The sequence below is a fragment of the Triplophysa dalaica genome, chromosome 5 (assembly GCF_015846415.1).
Source record: "Triplophysa dalaica isolate WHDGS20190420 chromosome 5, ASM1584641v1, whole genome shotgun sequence".
Classification (NCBI taxonomy): Eukaryota; Metazoa; Chordata; class Actinopteri; order Cypriniformes; family Nemacheilidae; genus Triplophysa; species Triplophysa dalaica.
In genome coordinates, this window is record NC_079546.1 from 23,441,391 (window position 1) to 23,457,054 (window position 15,664).

Below are 15,664 nucleotides of genomic sequence, written 5' to 3' on the forward strand. Positions count from 1 at the left end.
GACTTCCCCCGGCCTGACTTGAGGTCTTATTTGAGGAAGGAGGTCACATTGATGTACGGCCCTGCGTGAGAAAACAGATGTATGGTGTGAGGTGTCAACATGTGAAGTTATCTCATCTCATGTGTGTTTTCTGTTTTTGGGTCAGAACAATGACGTTCAAAGAAGCAAAAATGGATAATTCTTATATGATGAGGCTCTCAGATCGTGTCCCTGGACTCACTTAGCTTTATTCCTCTTTATTCCATCAGTCCATTGTTATTATATTAATAGAAGTGTGAGTTTTCATTATTTCTTATGAAAAATGATGTTAATGGATGACTATTGATTAACAAAGTTCGGGAGAAGCCAGAGGACATAATTAAGACCGTCTGGTTCTCAATACGCAATCATAGACCCTATCAGCTCCTATCAGCTCTTCTCTATCAGCTCAAGTGAACCAGCACATAAGTAGACAAGGATTCTTACCTGAACTCATCTCTAAAGGATTGCACATCACACCACCTCCCCGGCTCCTCTACTTGAGCTCTTGTCAATAGCAGGACTCTGGTGGGTGAGTTTTGGGTTCGGCCACCAAACACGCATACTTTTACTACTCCTGATATCTTCATTATCTGCTCAGGTGAACTCGTGAATTAATATATTTTAAACGTCGTACTATGAATAAATTTAATGGTTACTAAGTATTGCTATACCCAGGGATGGGCATAAATACATGTAAATGTATTTAAAATACAAATACAAAATACTGTGTGGAAAAGTGTATTTAAATACAAATACAAAATACTGTGTGGAAAAATGTATTTAAATACAAATACAGTATTTTGTATTTTGAAAATACACAAAATACATGTGAAATTGGTGATTCAGTGCAGGTACCCCTATTAGGCTAAAATCTATCTGGGCCTATTCTAAATGCCAAAAAGCATGATGTGTTTAACTGCTAAGAAACTTTCGTTTTCATTTTATTTACCGCTTCCCTTCCCCTGCCTGGTAGGAAATACATAACTACAAAAAAATACACTTTATAAAATGTTTTATTTTATTATGTTTTATCACCCACGGTGGCTTAACGGTTAGCACGTTCGCCTCACACCTCCAGGGTTGGGGGTTCGATTCCCGCTTCCGACTTGTGTGTGTGGAGTTTGCATGTTCTCCCTGTGCCTCGGGGGTTTCCTCCGGGACTCCGGTTTCCTCCCCTGGTCCAAAGATATGCATGGTAGGTTGATTGGCATCTCTGGAAAAATTGTCGGTAGGGTGTGAGTGCGTGAGCGAATGAGTGAGTGTGTGTGCCCTGCAAAGTGTTGGCACTCCATCCAGGGTGTATCCTGCCTTGATGCCCCGTGACCCGAGGTAGTTCGGAAAAGCGGTAGAAAATGGATGGATGGATGTTTTATCACCATCATAACTTCAAACTCAGTAACAAAAATAGAAAGTTTGTCTAAAATAAAAAATAAATTAAATTAGAATTTGGCATTATTCAACCAAAGGTTGTTTTTTTTCTACTAAAAGCTAAAGATTTTGTGTGGTGTATCATTAATCAGTGTCATCACAGATGCACACAATCAATACAGATTGTTGGGTTGTAGCTACAGCTGAAGCTCACGTGCATGAATGTTAGGGCTGGGGAAGGGCGTGTCTGGCCTGAATTATGTTGGTTGATGCACGAAAACACCCTGATAAAAAGGTTGACTGGCTCAAAGTATTTTGAGTATTTTGAAAATACAAAAATACTCATCTTAAATGTATTTAAATACAAATTACATTAGATTTTTCCAAAGGCTTTAAAATACAAAATACAAAATACTATTTTGTATTTCAAATACGTATTTTAAATACATGTATTTGAAATACTGCCCATCCCTGACTATACCAAACATTAAATCCTCCTCAGACCTTCACTACGACATATGTGTGGCTCAAAAGTGTTTATAGATTGTGGTTTGATGTGATGTTAAATTGAAGTAGTGAAATGCGTTTTCTAGTCATAAATTCCAATAAAGACAATTTACTTGTTTATTTGCTGAATATTTAAAGTGTCAGTTCACCTAAAGTTGAAAGTAAGTTTGTTATTTAAAACGATATGTTCACGTGTTCAGCTCTCTCTCTCATTCAAATGTAGTTTGCCTGAAGCTCTTGACCAATAACTCAAAATGTTGGTGTCACAGGAGTCAGTTTATGCTTATTTTTGTGAGCAGTGTTGTGATGGTGGTTGAAATTCAAATCCATTGTCTTTCAGTCATGTCAGTTTCAGTTTGAGTGCATGGAGCTTTTGCATTCATGCTTGATTCAGCTAATAGTATTTTTACCTTTAGAATAATTTACGAATATAAATTACTCTCTTAGGTTTTATTTTCATACACCAGTCATGTGTCATTCTTCATTAAACATGCATGAACTTCAAAGCTAAAAATAAACTATGAAACATGGGTTCAGACATGTATTACAGCATGAAGCTTTCTTTTGTTGATTGTCTCCATTATTGAGTTTTAAACACTGTTTCTTGATGACTGTATGTTGTGCCTGAAGTCGTCATGAGGTGAATTGCACATTCATGAGTGTCTAACTGGTCTGGAAAAGCGTCAGGCCAGAACCGGAGCTTGAACTGACAGCCTATGGTGCTGGTCATATGTAACGCTAATAAACATTATTTCAAGCACTTAAAGAAAATTGACTTAGTGAAAGTCAAGAGTCAAAATTCAATGGTTTCTATTTGCTCTCTTGCTATCTGGGAGTATTTGAAACAGGGTTCTAATATGTAAATATATCAAACCTGATATGCAATTTAAATTAACCAGGCAAAACACTTGAAGCCAGTGAAGAAAGAACAGGACATTTTTCTTAATCAAATGATCTGCAGGACTCACTCATGGGTTGTTTCATGGCTTTATATCAATCAATCTAGCCATCCGATCGCAAAAAGACCAGGTATATGCTCTCCGAAACGCTTTCAAGACAGATTTTAATCCTGTCAGTCAAACTACTTGAGGAGGTGGTTTAGAACGCATTCCAGATGAAACTGGACAAGTGTTCATGCATCTTGTCAACGCTTTTCTTCTCCTATTATGTGAGCTGAGTCTCAGCTGGAGTTCATTGTTTTAAATATATACAAATGACGATCATGCTCACAATGAGAGAAACTTGAATGTGAAACTCATGCGTTGTGACATTGGGAACCATTGGCGTTCCTAGGCCATTTTTACATAGCAAATCAGCCCCCCTAAATTATTTGTTTTATTGTTTTTATTTCGTGATCACCTCAGTCCCCTTTAAATTCATATGAAAACAGCAGCACAGCAGACTTCGGCTCCTCCTATAGAGGCTTCTGCCCATCTTTCAGCGAGTTCTTCAATCCGCAGACAGCAAGGCAGAGTGAGGATCAGATTCAGAGCAGATGACAAGACAAGGTTTTAAAACTGTGTTATAATATCTGCATCATGTGAAGTTCTTTGTCATAAATACAGCTTACAAAATGTCATGGGGGAGAAGGTAATCAGATACGTTTTTAGTGAACAAAACAAAAACGAAGCTCTTAACACATCCGAACGTATAATCTCTACTTTATAAAACTCACTTTGCTGTTGTTATCATTAAAGAACTTAACTTGAAAAAGTGCAAAAAATGAGTGAAGTTGAGGCAGGCAGATTGAAGATGTCACAGAGAGAAAGGGCAAGATCATGATCCAGTTGAGAAAGTGAACAGAGTTTGTGCAGATACAATATCTGGTCAGTTAAAAAAAAAATAAGGCTAACATACATATTTTTACATGATTATCACAGTACAGGGACAGCAAGAGCATGAAGAAGAGGAAGACATAAGTCTGGGGAGAGAGAGGGACATATACGCAGAGAAAAACATGTACTCATCACAGACAGCAGATCTACCTTCAGATCAGTTTGACTTCGGTGAAAAGGACACAGGCCCAAAACAGCCAAAGATAACACCATGGAGAACTTTGGCTTACAAGAAAGATAATTCCAGCCAAACTGCTTTCAGACTTTTGCTTGGCTCGAGTATTCAGAGAAGAAAGATTCTTCATACTGCTTTGCTTGTCGTGTCTTTGGTAAAAACTTGAAGCATGATGATGTATTTGTGAGCAGTTGATACAAGAACTGGCAAAAGGCACTCAACAAATTTCACAAACATGAGGGGACTCAATCCCACAAGGATTGTATTGTCAAGTTTCATGGCATTACGAGGAAATCCTGTACAGCAGATTGAAGCATCAAATAGTGAATAATTAGATAAAGAAGAGAGTATATGCAACGTATTGTGGCTGTGACCTGCATGTCAGCAAGGGCTTCCATTCAGGGGTCAAAATGAAACAGCAGATAGACATAATAAGGGCAACTTCATGGAATGAATGGGGCTTTTACTGAAGTTTGATCCTTTCATGCAAAATTGCCGTCCCCATCAAACAGAACCTACCTCTCCTCTGTCCGTCAGAATGAAATGATAGATTCCTGCTCAAGAGAGGTGACATCAACAAATATCACAGAAATACTCGAGTCAAACATGTTTGCTATTATGGCAGATAAGGCCAGAGATGGACACACTGAACAAACAGCTATCTGTGTGAGATATGTCACTGAGGGAACCGTTAAAGAGAGATTCATATCGCTGACAGAGATGAGTAGTTTTGAGGTCAATAACAGAAGCTTTAGAGAGGAAATCACAAGAAGAAGGAATTGCTCAATAGAAGTGTGTTTCTCAGACATACGATGGGGCAGACGTCATGAATGGAGCAGCTGGAGGAGTTCAATCTCTTCTCAGGGAGAGGCATCCTGAGGCTATATATGTCCATTGTTATGCCAATGAGCTGAAACTTGTCTTGTGCCACACCTGCAGAGGGATGACTGAGGCCACAGAGTTCTTTTGCATACTAGAAAATCTTCCACACAGTGAATGCTGTGCTTGACAATGTGTCTGCCATCAACACGGCTACTGCAGTGTGATTGAAAACAAAAATCTGCAAATTCTCATTTGTGTATTTCTCGACTTTTTTCATAAACACTTTGATCTTCCCCAAGCATTAACATACAAAGATTATGTGTGTGACTCCCTAAAAGAAAAACACAGGGATTCCACTGCTGCAGGTTTGTGTGCCAGAGTAAAGACACTGTGTGAAGTTTATCACATCATATTTGAGGAGAAACTTTCTGGGCAGAGACAGAAGACAAAAAATTAATGATTTTGTTGTTGAATCAACTTGCGGTGCTCATAGGGGAATCAGCACAGATGCTGAACAACACCTGGCTTAGGGACCGATGGGTCTGAGCAGGCTCCATCAACTGGCAGTTAGGGCAATCGAGAAATAAGTCGTCAAGCAATTGAACAATGATAAAGGGCTCTCTAGGACAGAAGACAGGTTGATGGTCCCCATGAAAAACAGTTTCTGGCCACAAAAGGAAAAACTTGGTCTCTGCTTCTCACAGGATGCTTCAATTTAGCTTTTTTATTAAAAGCAAAAGTAGATCGCAGCACCCACATAGTTTATCACATTGTCCTGCCTGTTACCTTAAAGTTGTGTTACTTTCTGGTTACAAATTCGGTTTGTACTTGAACATAAAAAGATGTTTCTAAATAGTAAAATGTTGTGTTTATACAGTAAACAGGTGTGTTTGTGTGTGACCAGGGAGACATGGTGGAATGCTGCAATGAGTTTACCATCCTACACTGTAAGTCGAAAAAAATAGTTCTGTCTTTTTCTATTGTACCTTCATTGGGGGCTGAGCCCCTCTCAAATGAGAATTCTAGAATCGCTCCTGTTTTTTTGGGGAACACACTTTGTTTCAAACAGCGTCCAGGAGAATCATCCAAATGCACAGTGTATGTTTAATAGCTTTACTGTAGTTTAAAAATGTGTATTTGTAGGGTTTGTTTTTCTACAATGCATATGCCAAACTAAAATAACATCATAACCAGTATTTTTTGTAAGTTAACCGTTTTTGGAACAAAATATTTCAGAAGAAACACAAAACCTGAAACGATAAAAGTCTGATTCTGCTCGGAGTGGAATGAAATTTGTTTTTGGCATCGTTTTAAAGCCCTGATTTTAACATTTCAGATGAGAACCGTCTCTCCCGGCTGAGTCTAGCCTCTTCCCAAGTTTTCTCTCCACTCTTACATATACATCTGTGAAGTTGTGGTTCCTTGCCACCGTTGTCAATGGCTTTCTCAACCGCAGAGTGCTGATTTTGTTTAATCCACTAAAAACCTATTTTCTTTCTGCATGTTTTTCTATATTGTTGCAAATTGTTCTGGAATATTGTTATTTTATGTTTCCAGTCCTGATAAAAATATTTAATTAAATGTACTTCAATTGAATAAATTACACTTTCTGACAAAGCAACATAGCATTTATTTCTCTTAGGTTTTATCAGTGTATATTGCATAGTGTGCAAAAGGCCCTTAGTAGTCACTGTGTATATAGTTTAATGTAAGCCTAGCTATGTTCAGTAGAGGTCAGTATATCCCCTTGTTATTCACTGCCGGTAGTTCATCATTCTGAGGTTGAGATGAGGTTGCTTTCCTGTAGCTCAGTGGTAAGAGCAAGGTTGTGGGTTCGATCCCAGGGGATTGCAAAGACCTATGTAAAATGTATAGGATAAAAAAATGTAAGTCGCTTTTATCAAAGCGTCTGCCAAATGCATAAAATGTAAATATAAAAATGTTGAGGAAATAGCAAAACTGTGCTGAGAGCCCGATGTATATCCTTTAGTTGCTGCATTATTCTCCTTTTATAGTGAATCTGTTTAAGACAAATAACCGCTCATTCACTCACATACCTACCCAGCTATCAGGGAATGTTCTCAGAACTTTGACTAACATTCCCTAAAAGTTTATTAAACTATGAAACTTTTAAATCGAATGTTTTTTAATTTTTTTAAGAATGTTTAAAATTTAAGTTAATGTTCTTGTAATGTGCTGTAAATACAAAACTAGAACATTTTATATTCAATATTTTAAGGATGTTTTGTTGATGTAACAGATTATATAATGGTCTTTATAAAACATTGCCACAATGTTTCAAGATATCAAAGGTAGAACGTTTTAACAGAAACATTAAGGAAACATTATAAGAACATCGTTTAGGTTTGAGATGATTTAATGTTTCTATAAAACACTCCTATAATGTGATATATAAAAAAAAATTGAATATAAAATGTTCTAGTTTTAAAGGATTTTTGTGGATGCTTTTGATGTAACAGATTATTGGAAAATGCAAACGCCAAATAGACGTAAACCAGATGAATGTGTGCTATCAGGGGCACATTTGTCCCCATTCCTGATTCCCTGAGGTTCTTCGATTAAGGAGTAAAATGTGTTTTTTCATAACGTTGTATTGACTTTCCATTACATCTCTCTAAACATTTACTTTATTTTCATGAACTGTGAAGAAAAAGAAAGGAGTTTTTAACTTTAAGACACACATTTTTATATCGTCTTAATAATAGGTAAATATAATTAAATAGACAACAATATGTATTATTAACGTATTATAATAATATAAAATAATAATTATTATATTATTACTACGACTACTGCTGTTACACAGCTTGAATAAAATACATTTGTATTTGTGTGCGCATGCGCAGGTGTGCTTCATGGAAAGCAATGCATTAATTCTGTGAAAACTGTGAACTGCCTGGAACTTACCGTTTGGACGCACATAACAGCCAATCAGAATCTGTTGGGTCAGTTTATATAATCAAGAGCGAAGTTTTACACGTCATTTACCAGGGTGCTGCAAGAGATAAGGTAAATCAAGGCAATGTAAATGAATATAGCTAGGCTTTAGTTACTATCCCATGTTTTGTATAACGTCAAAGCTATTGTCAGCATGATAAATTGACCCAAATGTCATTTTAGCAGTTATGTTGACTTTATGGAGGTGGAGGTGATTGAAGGTGTTTTTAGGGACAACTAGGGCAAGTTGATGTGTTTTACAATTTTTTGGAAAGTATTAAAGATTTGGCTTAAAATGGACAGAGGTGTTGTAAAGTTAATATAAAGTTACCAAAAACGGAATTACTCGCCACATGTACTTTTAAATTCACCATTCAAAGAGTTTGATGCTGTTGACGATTATTTACTCAGTAACTTATTGACAAATACACCAAAAACACAACTTCACAAAGTCATCAATTGCACTGTAATTCAAACCTTTATCATTCATACGAAACTATCCAAATTCAGGCAGCCGACTGCTAACATCATATTCCGCTTAAATTATAAATTCAGAAACTTGCGCCAAAACACAAATTGCATCATCTTAAACCAAAGTATAATCAACGCTCATTGGCTCTCCTCTGCTCCATGTTTTTTGTGACCTACGTTTTTGGGAGATATTCTCCATCACAGAGTGATATCTCTACACCGCTACAAAGGACTGTTGGAGAATCGTCATTTAAATTGATTAATACATTTTTATGATGAAATTCTGTTATTTTTAATAAAGATTTAAACAACAAACGGTTTATTTTAATCTTGTGTTCATTTTCATATTCTTGAATACTTGAAATGTTTGCAAAAAGCTTCGATAAAGTTTTCTTAGCGGGACGCATTATTGATTGCAGGTAGGGTGACCACCTGCTAATAAGCCGAAGGGGGGACAAGGGGTATGTTTCTGAGGGACAATGTGGGACACTGCCTGGCGCGGCGGTGCCCCCACCCCCCGGACAGACTCACTAGTGGTTTACCCATTTCTAGCACATACCACCGTACATGGTATATTAATAATGCCCTATTCCCCTAAACATGTGTAATTGCTGATGTATGCTCTTGAATAGGCCAGCCAATGTATATTTTTTTAAATAAAGATTCACAATATTTTGAACATACAATGAATTGACAAATGGACTTCCACTTACGATTTACTTTAGCTATTTTATTTTCCCAGTCTTTCTTGTACCCACACCTTCTCTTTTTAATTAATGGCTCAGACCAGTGGCGTTGCTAGGCCCTTTTTAGGGGAGCTAAAGCCCCCCTAAAGTTCTAGCTCAGCCCCCCTAAAATATTGTGTGTAATGTAATCTGTACAAGAATTCGAGATCGCTTTATAGCCCCCTTTAAAACTCTTATTATGAAAACGGCGTTAGGCTGCGTTATTTAGCGCATTCTTCAGTCCACACAATAGCACATTGGAGTTAACGTCATTAGCAGAGTAACTTTACAAGGTGTGTTCATTAACATGACATCTGCATTTTTGCCATTCTTTGTTATAAATGCATCTTAATATGATGTGGAAGCGATACAAGACCCTTTCCCATTCACTGTTTAAAAGTTTTATGTGCGTTCACCCCTCGTTAACTATTTGCTAACTTTACCTCAAGCGAAATGAAAGCACCATAAGTTATTTTTACTAAATAATGATTCAGCAGTTGATTGTGACATTTATTTTATGGATTTGTGGCTGTTGTTGTCACTTTGAAATATAAATGTTGCAGATTGACCGATTAATGTGATATTCATTTGAATAACAATAACTTGTACGCGCTACGCGGGACGGGCGGTCACCCTAATTGCAGGTAGACGCAACATAAGACCACTTAAAAATGGTCATTGTTACTGGCTAGGGCCTTCTCCGGAATGCAAGGGCGAACAGACCGGTGGAAGCATAACCGTTCTGTGCGCCAGCTCCCCTTCGTTCGGGGAACGCGATGGCGTGTGCTGTGTGTGCGGTTCTTTAGCAAAATTTTTTTACATTTTAGTCTGTGATCCAAACCGAGACCATAAACTTCGCCGCATCTTTCGACGCAACGGTATGAGCTAGCAGTCACGTATGACGGTGTACGTAGTAGTGAGCAAGTTGATATTCTGTACAAAAGTATTTGATATATGTGTATTTTTGATAATATTTTTACACTGTCTTTATCTCTATTATAATTTGTCTTGTCATTTTGTTGAATGCGTGTACTAGATCCTAGACCATAGAAAATTCCTTGTGTGTGCAAGCACAAGTAGTAATAAAGCTCTAATCTATTCTGATTCTGATTATAGTTCTGCCTTCATTATTATGATAAATGATGCCCTTGACATGTTTACTCACTCAGACAATTGTTTGTGTTCTTTCTTTACAGTGAAAGATGGACAGAGATTTTGATGATTTTTTGTCCCAGAGCAGCAATACGGAGACTAACCTACCACTTAGACATTCCATTGCACAGTGGACAAACGATTTTCATATAAAACATAATGCAGTCGGTTCTTTGTTAAAAGTCTTATTAGAAAATGGGCACCCAGAACTGCCAAGGACAGCAAAAACACTGCTTTCCACTAATGAAAGTGTTGAGTTTGAGATGAAATCAGGAATGCCGTATCTTGACTGGAAAGATCACTTCCTCAAACATTTCAAAATCTATCCTTCACAGGATATTTCTGAATTAGATTTCGTTGACTTTTCGATCAATATTGATGGCTTGCCACTTTTTAAAAGTACCATAGTGACACTATGGCCGGTATTGTGCCCATTAAATTGATCTCCTCCCTCAGTATTTCTATTTGCTTTGTGTTTAGGTACGTCTAAACCAACTGATCTTGACTTTTTTAATGATGTTGTCAGTGACCTTTCAAGTATTATAGAGAATGGATTAGAGACAGACAGTGGTGTGATCAAGCTGAAGCTGTGTTGTGTTTCATGTAAAGCCCCAGCCAAGTCTCTTATGAGGTCAATCAAACTGTGTTCAGGCTACTATGTGTGTGACAAATGTACCCAAAAGGAGTGTGGGATGGTCATTGTGTGATTTACCCTGAAATAACTAATCTAACATTGAGAACTGATAAAACATTTAGAGATCAGTCTCAGGAGTACCACCACATACATATGGTTGTGTCGCCCTTCTGCCATCTTCCAGTAAACATGATTGAACAATTCCCTGCTGAGTGTATGCACCAGTGTTGTCTTGGGGTTCTGCACAAACTGATTGTCATGTGGGTGAGAAGACCACTGGGAATCAGGCTGTCATCTGGGCATGTTAAGCAGGTCAGTTTACAGCTGCTGAACCTTAAACCATGCATTCTGAATGTGTTTGCAAGAAAACCAAGAGGCTTGGAAGAAGTTGACAGATGGAATGCCCCAATTTGCCCTCTATACAGGAAAAATTGTGCTTAAAGGCAGTATTTCTGAACAGCTCTATGAGCACTTCATGGTTTTTAGTGTGACATTATGCATCCTTGTTTGCCCAAGACTGGTAAAACAGTTCAGTCACTATGCAGAGAGTTGTTGGTGTACTTTGTATCACAGGGAAGACATTTGTATGGGGATGAGTTTCTCGTTTACAATGTTCACAGTTTGGTACACCTGGCTTCAGATGCAAAAATGTACGGCAGTCTTGATGAGTGCAGTGCTTTCTCTTTTGAAAATGACTTGCATCAGCTGAAAAGATTGGTTTGTTCTGGCCGTAACCCTCTTTCACAGATTGTGAGAAGGCTTGGGGAAGGAGACAAACTGACAAGAATACATTACAGACATTCAATCGGATGAAAACATTATCTGCGAGGCATTTGAGTAGGCAGGCATTTATGACCATGGCAGAGCGTGGTTTGAGATTGTAGGTACATTGCTTCATTCATTCTTAGAAGTTTACAGACTTTATGCACAGTTCCATAGTTGTTAATGTATTATGTCTCTTTTTTTGTGCAATGGTTCATTAGTAAATATTGGACATTTGGCTGTTTTGTTCTAGTATTTTCAGTCATTTTTAATATAGCTGCTGCTCCTGTTTTAAATTGTGTGAAAATTCAACAACATACATACAAGTGGTACGTACTTGTAAGAGTATATACATTTAAATCAGGAATTTGTTTGAAGAACACAGTGTGACAACGCTATTATATTAGATATTTTTCAGAGCACTGTCAAATCTTTTGCTGTTGTCAAGTTCCTGAAGACAAACACAATGGATGCTGTGCCAACTAACTGGCTAGAGAGATCTGAAAAGGTATTTCCTAACTTATGTATGCAATATATAATCATGTCAGCTTGTGCTGTCTTTAAGAAAGTGATTCAAAGCTCGAGATTTATCTCAAAGGGGACCAATGAACTATCAATAGTTCTGGATATAACCTTGATACATGTTTACCTAAAACATGTACACGGGCCAAAGCAACTTTTTAAAAACTTCAGTCAATGTGTTTATCATTCAAATAAGCCAAGAGTTTTTAAAATAATGTTTTGTTGCTAACCTTTCAAGAAGATTATTAACATTAAAGAAACATTCTATTCATGTTATTGAAAAAAAGGTTTATAACTTTGAGTGTGTGCCCAAAGCAGCCAAAGTGAATTAACTTCCCCAAGACTTTATCACCGTTTTAGTACTTATTGTATATTTATGTCTCCCCATTACAGTAATTTTAACTAAAACAATGAAGACAAAAATTGCGGCTCCTTTTTTACCTTACATTCTGTATATATGGAAGTGTTTTCAATGTTAAGTGTTGTAGCCAGTTGTGTATTGGTTGTGTGTCTTAGCAAATCAAAGGTTTTAGTTCAAAACTTCTGATCACAACTGAAAATACAGTTTTGTTTAGTATAAACTCAGAGGTCAGCATGTTTGTTCATTAATGTTGTTAGTCTTTTTGTTTAGCTTTTTCATATTTCCACAAATTAATAAGAAATGATCCCGCTTCCGACTTGTGTGTGTGGAGTTTGCATGTTCTCCCCGTGCCTCGGGGGTTTCCTCCGGGTACTCCGGTTTCCTCCCCTGGTCCAAAGACATGCATGGTAGGTTGATTGGCATCTCTGGAAAAAATTGTCCGTAGGGTGTGAGTGCGTGAGTGAATGAATGAGTGAGTGTGCCCTGCGATGGGTTGGCACTCCATCCAGGGTGTATCCTGCCTTGATGCCCGATGACTCCTGAGATAGGCACAGGCTCCCCGTGACCCGAGGTAGTTCGGATAAGCGGTAGAAAATGGAATGGAATGGAATAAGAAATGATTGGTCTTTAAAAACTGAAATCTTAAGGCTTAACGCTTACAAAAGTTATTGCTTAGGCTTGAAACAAGTGTTCTCATTCTTTTGTTTTTTACCTCATTTATTTTCTACTGTATATATATTTAGAGGCCTGCCACAAGATCCATCCCACAACCCTGCTACCCTGAGATATGCTCCTCACAGAGGGACTCGGGTCAGTGTTCGGTTGTGTATTTTTTTTTAAATACACAACAATTCTGAAATTGTTAATTAAAGCAGTTTCAGTACTGAGTATCGATACATTTCTCACTTCTTAACCTTGACAGATTTGACAGTGTGTAGGTATTCAGAAATAAGTGCTGTTTTCATGACAGTGTTTCCTTTACATTAATTCAGTGTTTTCCAACCGTGGTCTTTGGCCCCGTGACAGAATATTTTAGATGTCCGCCTATTTAGAACACCTGATTCAACTCATCATACCTGCTCTGGAGAACCTTTCCTGAACAATGGCATAATTTTCTGCTCAGCGTCCAAAGTACGATGCATCAGGATTTGGGCGAGGAATAAGGTTTGGAACCACTGGATTAATTCATTTGTGGTGTCCCACCACAATATCAGTAATAACTGCCACAAATAGATTTTCCTTATTTAGATAAAGGCAGTATTCAGAACTTATGAAACAAGGGAAGTCAAAGAAAATTCTTCTTCTTTGGTATGTAATGTATTATATATATCTATATTAGGGATGCACTGGTACCAGTATTGGTATCTGACCGATACCAAGCTCATTTACTCGTACTGGTAACGACAAAGCGATACCAAATACCGATACCTCACTTGACATACATTGAGCTCTATGATTGCGAAATGAGTGCGAAAACGTGGCCGGAATCCAGGCAAGAAAACAGAGATTGGTGTACAACACGGAATCTGGCAAATGTATTATTTCCTAATAAGAAATTAGCGCTAAACAGCTAACTAAATATTCACATAGTGTTTAACTTTTGCGTATATTTTGTTCTTTGATTTAAGCACCACTTTTTTACTGCCTCCTCTCCACCAGATTGTTTATTGATTAAAAACTATTATTATCATTATCTTCTTTACTTTGGATATATTGTATACATCTACTTTATCATTCTATGACTTTATCCTATGATCTATAATTAAATCCTTGCAATTAAATTACTGGTTGTCTGTCTTTTTCTGTTGCTTTTCCATTACCACCATTACACGCATGTACTACTATATTCATTTTGTGTTATGTCTAATAAAAATCCTAGACTTATTAACATCTAAATAACGAGAGACGTAACATATGTATTGTGCTTGTTTTGCGTGACTGTGTGTGAAAGAGTGATGCAGCCGGTGTTCCTGAACTCATTTTGCTTGTGAAGCTTTTAGTGCAAGCGTTTGACTGCACGAGGTAAACAACACATAAACAAACACCATTTGCGGCGATCCGTCAAAATAAAAGTCTGCTTAACTTAATCAAATTATAATACACTCACATTATACCACACCACCCCCTTGCATTTTTTATAATTCCACCACAGAGTATATTTTTATCTTAAGTAACTGTGCTAGTAAAATTGTGCTACTTACCATAAAAAATAAAACTTCATTAAAAAAAATAGTACTTACATATAAGTGGACGTAAAAACAAAAGAAAAATGAAAATGTACCTGGTTTATTGACATAATTGAACATTATACAGGCATCGGTTATAGGTATCTGTATCAGCGAGCACAAGAAAAAAAATATCAGTACTCTTACTCGGTCTTTAAAAAATGGTATAAGTGCATCCTTAATATATAGATAAATAAATCCTGAAATAATGAGATGACCCACTGATTTACAGTTTACAAAGTCACTATAGCTGACATATCTGAAAATTCACATGGTATACATTCGATTTTGGTGATTGGGGGGTTTGAGATGGTATTGTGCATTTTCCAGTTATGTTTTCATTTGTTACAACAAATTTGTTACAACTTTTTTAATAAAAGTCCTTTGTTAGATTAACATTGCAGAATTGACATTGACTTAATTAGCGTTTTGCCCAGTTATTTTTATAAAATACTTAACCTTCAGAATCAAAATAAATGTAATAATGTGGAGCACATGAAGGAATAAATTACTTTCTTTTTAAATAGATCTTTTTACAAATAATTCTGATTATAAGTGATATTAGGTCTGTGCAGGTGGACAATGAAGGACAGTCCATGTGTCACAATCATGAAGATGTATCAGAGGAGATTGCCATGTTTGAACCTGCTGCCTCCGATTAATCCCTCTTTTCAAATAAAAAACTTAAATTCATAATGTTGTTTATAATAGTTCATCATTTTTCATAGTTGTATATGCTGTTTTATTTTATTGTTGTATTTTTTATTCACACGGTTTACCAATTAAAATGTGCAATGTAATATATTTCACAAAAATAACCCCAAATGGCTTTTATTATTTGAATAAAAAAATGTCAATGTATCTTTATGTGTTAAATGTGCACATTATGTTAAGAGATTAACTCATTGTTCTGTTAAAGTGAATACATTTTTGTTATTAAAGCATTATCTGTGTAAACACATTTGTGTATGATATTAAAGCATGTATATTAAAAAGAAGTCTGGATGGGATAAATTTCTCTGGGAACATAAATAGAACTACCTAATGAAAACATTAAAATAATCTAAGCGAATTATGTTATAACAATGTTGTCACTATACATTGTTGAATTGTTTTTAGAGAATGT